Source organism: Lytechinus pictus, chromosome 19 (genome assembly GCF_037042905.1).
Source record: "Lytechinus pictus isolate F3 Inbred chromosome 19, Lp3.0, whole genome shotgun sequence".
Classification (NCBI taxonomy): Eukaryota; Metazoa; Echinodermata; class Echinoidea; order Temnopleuroida; family Toxopneustidae; genus Lytechinus; species Lytechinus pictus.
In genome coordinates, this window is record NC_087263.1 from 10,718,727 (window position 1) to 10,725,229 (window position 6,503).

Sequence of the window (6,503 nt, forward strand, 5' to 3'; positions counted from 1 at the left end):
TTTTCCTGGCGCCATCGACACCTTTTTAGTGAGCAGCTGCATACATCAACTAAAAAGGGATGTCACCATTTATGGTATTTCGATAGGGGTCGGGAGCAGTGCGTTAATGAGCCAACGTGTTTTTTTTTTTTTTTTTGGGGGGGGGGGCACACTATGGCTTATGGGGTTGACTTTATAGGAGAAGTCGAAATCGAAGGAAAGAAATGACATTATTTGAAAAAGAAAATCTGATTTTGTGATAGCTTTTAAAAATCATAATCACTCTTTTCCTCTGTTCTATCACCCTTCTTTCTGTTTGGTTTTTACAGAATCGTGGAACTTTTTTTTTATCTTGACTCTTCTAATTAATATTTAGTAATATGTTATATTTTATTTTATTTGTTTTATTCCATTCATTTTATTTTATGTTATTTAATTTTATTTCATTTATTTATTTATCTATTTATTTATTCAATCATTTATTTATTTATTTATGTATTTATTTGTTTATTTATCCATCTATCTATCTATCTATCTATCTATCTAGCTATCCATCTAGCTATATATCTATCTATCTATCTATACTTTCTATTGATTAGTTAATTAATTTACTTATTTATTCATTTATTTATTTGGGGTGGGGCAATGTCCCCAAGCCTTCCGCATCCCATCTAAGCGCCAGTGACTGGAAGCACATGTGCCCTCCTATGAAACAGCAACACATTTATGACTCCACACTGAAATTTAAACAAAAGCAGTGACGGCGACATGGGCGGCAACAGGGGTAAAGTCAGGCGCAGATCCAGGGGGGGGGGCACAGGGGGCACGTGCCCCCTTTTGAGAAGCCAAATTAAAATTTATAATTCAAAAATGGCATTAAAACCGAGGTTTGCCCCCTCTTTTGAAATTGAAGACCTTTTTTTTTTGGATTGTCAATTTTTTTCGGGTATGAAATATCCTTCAAAAAAATTGCCCCCCCCCCCTTTGGAAAATCCTGGATCCACCCCTGCCTGGGCGAAGTCACGGTATTTTGATGAGGGTTAGACAACGTGAAATGAATCTTTAATTACTCAGATCATGGAGCTATTAAACACAGAAAGATATTTAAAAATTATATGTCATGCTCAAGTGAAATAAATTAACATTGACATCAAATTCTTGCTGTTGCTACATACAAAATACAGTATATGATATATATTGAATAATTGCAAAAATATATTTTAATTACATATATAACACCATTGTAAAACAAACCTAAACTACGTTTTAAAAAGAAACAACAACGGCGCTGAACTTCCCCTTATTAATTAATTTGTTCTTCAGGAGGACCACCAAAGCAGAATCCGGTCCAAACATGAATGTTATTCCTCATTGAAAGGCAGTGGTAGACATGGTAGAAGACCGTATGGTGCAACACATTTTCTCCTCCTATAATGATAGTCCGGACCTTTCGTTTGAGGACGCGCACGCTTATTTACGACGTTAGTTGATTTTGGAAGAGACTTTTTGGGCCCGTCATCATGGTCGTCCTGCAATGCAAATTGTGTGACATGAGATTTTTTTTTTCGTTTCGCATCTGCGACGGAAACATTCAATATGCGTTTCGTGTGCAAAATTTTGGTTGCTACTATGGTAACAGCGATATATCTCATTGAGGACGACTTTCCAAAGCCACATTTGACTCCTCCTAGAGCTCGAGAGGCCGCCCGGGGGGCCCACTTCCATTGATTAGTGGATCCCAGGAGCGACCACGCGTAAAAGGGGACAGAGTGGGCAGGTACGTTACGTATAGGCCTATGTAACGTTATAAGGGTGTCAAAACGATGTTTAAAATGCTGACAAAAAAGGGATATCCAATACTTGTAGGGTTTCACAAGCCAAATTCTTGTTAAGAGATGCATTTTCATAATCTGGAAAAGAATTACTTCCCAGCTTGTTTAGGGTATTTTTCGAAACCCCATGGTCGTGCCTGGTATCCACTCATTAGTGGGTTTTCGCCCAGCGTCGTACGACGCTATCTACGACGTAGAACGATCTCTTTGTTCGTGCGTCCGTCGCGCTCAACTCTCGCTTGTAAGCAGTTTCGCAAATCGCTGAACGCGGCCGGATCGACCGGCTGGCATGGTTGGCATGTAATGTTGACACGCCAACATGTGCATTGTATATGTTCCTACTATGTGCACACAACTGGCAGTGCCATGTGTCTTGCAGTCGCGTCGTCGACCGAGCCATGCAACGGCTTTTCAATCATATTTCAATAATCATACTCGTTTAAACTTCTACTGTAACATTTTGAAATTATACTTAGCTTGATTTTAGTATAATTGAAATGGTACTCACCGAAAAACTCGCATTCGAGTCCATGTTTTGAAGCTTTCAGCTATCAGTGTAGTCAGAGTAGAGTACAACATGTGCATGCACGCGATGGGCGAATGTGTTTACATCGATCGGCTCAGCTTGCTCGCTCTACAAGCGATCTGATTGGCTGTTGACGGCTGTTGACAAATCCTACGTTCTAATGCGGACGCCCGCTAATTTGCGGAAGAACCGTCCGTGATTTGAGCTCAAGAACGCTCGGGCCTCCTGTTTCCATGAAAGTTGGCGATTTTTGCACACGTACGTTCTACGTCGTACGACGCTGGGCGAAAACCCACTATTAATGGAAGTGGTCCCCCCCGGAATTTGAATCTAATCCCCATTTCTGGGGGAAGTAAAACATAATGCCCATTACATCGTGTGCGAGAGGCATATCGTTTGTGTAGAAGGAATAAACAAAAGAAGCAAAAGAAACAAAAAGAAACGAGTTCAAATGTATTACATAATGGTGTGCACATATCAACTCACGCGAAATGTTCGGCTGGAGAGGTTGATCTGACCCATGAAATCAATTGCCAGTGATACACCAATAATCCACATTAAATGTAATATCGATTCGATGGACTGTAATGATCTATATCTAAGCCTTCATTCAGTAAGTTTTTCCTCACTCAATATGTACTCGATTTGTTTTAAAAACCACTTTCTTATCCATGTCATAATCTATTTTAGGTTGTAGTAACCTTGCCCGCCATAGTGGAGACGAGGGTTTACCTGGAACAGTCCTTCTAAGGATCCGCGTCTGGTAATCTCGAAGTATCGAAGCTGCTGATGATGACCGATCTGCGGGCGATGGCTACCACTAGATATGTCCTTTGACTCGACGTGCTCATTACTGACTGTACTATTACTGACTGATGACTGACTGGAACAAACAACTGACTGGAAAACTCTGGAAAAACTCTCACTCGAATCACTAGGAGATCGGGGCTTTTATACTTATCGCGTGGTCGCACGCATGGTCCGTCGCGGCACTATTGAGGTCACGACCTAACGTACCATGCGTGCGCCCACGATCCAGCCACGATCTCCATATTCCTCCCAACCATAAAAAACCAAGGGGAGATTAAAAGATTAAAAGGGGAATTAAACATCACCTTTGTCTTGGCCTGTTACAAATTAATGATGCCAATAAAGATCCCCGATCAACAAAACACACATCAAATTTAATTTAAAAAGGTATAAAATATGACATTACTAAACACGGTGTCATCCATTAAAACCTCTATTCCATTTGGCATGTAAATAATGTGTCCACCTGAATAAACTATTGACTGACGAAAACATATTAGGTATCTGTCAGTATATGAGTAAAGTATATATATATGCCCTTGTACAAGTTTTTATTCCATAATCTCACCGGAGGGCATTCATAATCGTGTGGATAATAGTTGCAGATGGACAGTATAGGAAAGCCTACAATGTTACCTGGGATTACCCAATGAGGTTCAACAACGGTCATATAAATGAAAATTATATTTTCCAAAAGTCACTGTTTGGGGTCTATTCTAATTCTGTCATATTGATATTTGTTTAGAAGGTTTTTATTTAAATAGGTCAGATTAACATGATTTCATGTAAACCTCTCCAATACGATTCCAACTTATCGCAATATATGTTTGGGAATACCCAGAATGGCAATATGACGTAAATAGTGAACCTCGTAGGGTAAACCTACGCAAAAAAGGACAATAGTAAAAACAGAGAAAGGACCTTTTTATATACATGCATATTCAGCAAATCAAACCCTGTTTTTCTTGTTCTCTTCTCAAGCAGGTTTGTATTACAAAGATCGAAACCAGTAGAGGATGCACTTGAGCAGACGACCCAAAACCTCTTGGAATCAAACGTGCTGTCAGACTGGATTTCGCAACATGGTTTATGATTAGAATGTTTATATTGTCAGCAGACTTTTAGCTCCAGTATTCTTTAATAGTTTAATTCTTTAAAAGAGGTACGTGGGACAGTCTACTTCTGGTACCTGCACATCGTTCATAATATCTTTTAAACAATTTTCATTGACTGTATTGAAGGTCTAAGTATGACTGTTTGATTAAAAGATGAATGTGCATATTGTATATTACATAAAAATAAAGTCCAATCCCATGTATACAGATTACATTGCTGACAATATTGTTGCCACAACAAACGGCAAGTCCTTGTTTACAAAATCAGCATATTACTGCACGTTTCTTATAAAGTGAGTTAGGGATCTCATTGCAACATTTCAAATATTTCCTATGAATTATATTAATTACAAAAAGGTATCTGTGTATATAAGAATCTTGAAATGTTTACCATGAATTACATTAATTATAGAGTCATGAATCTGTAGCATAAATTTATATTCTAATCAGAAGAACCTTTCCCTCAAACTGTATTCTGGAATTTGTGGCAAGAGGGAAGTTTCATGAAATATGTATGTGCCAGAATTTAACAGACTTCAAATATATAAATGATGTAATTCATATAACTTTGAGCACTAATACAAAAATAACTGGCAATATAATGATTGTAATAATACAATAATTATGTAATATTGCAATAAAATCCCTGTCTACTTTACTCTACTTCACCCTCTCCCTCTCATCTCCTTTTCTTTGTTTTTAAAGGTGGAGGCCAAGGAGGAAGCAGCCAAGGGGTGCACATTAATGATGGAGTATCTCCATAGGAGAATAGATGGACATGCAGAGGAGTCCCTTCCTCGTGAGATGGGGGATTGCTTTGCTTGCCCAGTGCATCCCTAGTCGTCTGCTGGCCCAACTGTTTCAACTCATCACAATCAACCGATAGAAATAATGATAGATCAAAGCTTCTACCTGAACAGGAAGAATTATTATTTCGGACAGATCTTATGTGGTGTGAACTTGAAACAGGGGGAGAGAGTGGGTATTGGTCCTTACATATTGGGATCGGGGTCGGACCCATTCCTCCGATCCCAGATCGTTTCCCTGATATTCTTCAGTTTCAATGGATACTTTATCAGCATGTAGGTCACTGAGTTCAAAAAGATCAAGCCTCTTACACCCCTTATATGAAATACTCTCCTCTGAGGATTTTATCAAGACTGTGGAGGAGTTAGGGTGGCTGAGAGAGGTCTGATACTTTGTGGCCTCAGGAGTATTTTCAGGGGAACCCCTTGATTCTTGTGAAGTTCTTGTTAGTTGCTCAAGTTTGGAAATCTGAGTGGCTAGGTCTTCGACAGAGGACTCCAGTGCATTAATGATTTGTAGGCGATTAAGCACGAAGTCCATCTTGTCTTCCAAAACATGAATTCGTTGTTCAATGGACCTATGTTTAAGAGAATGAGCAGTAACTTCTACTTTAGATTCCTCAGTAGCTTCGGTAGGAGCCTCAAAGGGAGGGGGAAAGTTTTCCCCGCTAGGTCCCTTATATTCTACTGAATCTGGGGTAACCCTGATATGCTTGAGTGAGAAAGTATTAGCGGCAGAGGGCATATTGTTTGTGGTTTTACAATTTTCATAGGTTGGAGAAGATGCCACTAATCTGCAACTATCACTCCGGTATCCATCATTCATATCTTGAAGATGGACAGATGAAGATGAACGAGTATCCCTCGAACGCTCATGGAATGATTGCGGGGTTAGCCGTTTATAATTTTCAAGTGTCCATTCCTCAGAAGATGAAGAAACACTTGGGTACCCATCGCTGTTTGAATGACGAGAAGATGAAGGGGACCTAGACTCACGCCTTCGATGATCATAAGAGGATCGAGGGGGTGAACTTTGGATTCCTTCATCTCTCGATCGTACCCGGGAATAAGATGTGCTAGGGTATTCAGTGTTTACTCGAGAATGGACGGGTGAAGGAGAGGGAGTATTCCGCCGATGAGGATCACGAAATGATCTTCGAGGGGAAGACTGCCTGTGGTCTTTACCCTTCCATTCTGAGTAACGAACGGATGAAGGAGAGCGAGCATCCCACCTACTTGAATCATAAAATGATTCTCGAGGAGGATACCGACTAAAACCGTCATCCTTCCGTTCTTCATATGGTGATCGAGAACGACGAATAGGTGAAGGGGAGCGAGTATCCCATCCTCGCATCCTTGAATCATAAAATGATTCCCTCGGGGGATCCCGCCTGTAACCTTCACCTCTCCGTCCTTCTTCATAAGGTGATGGAGA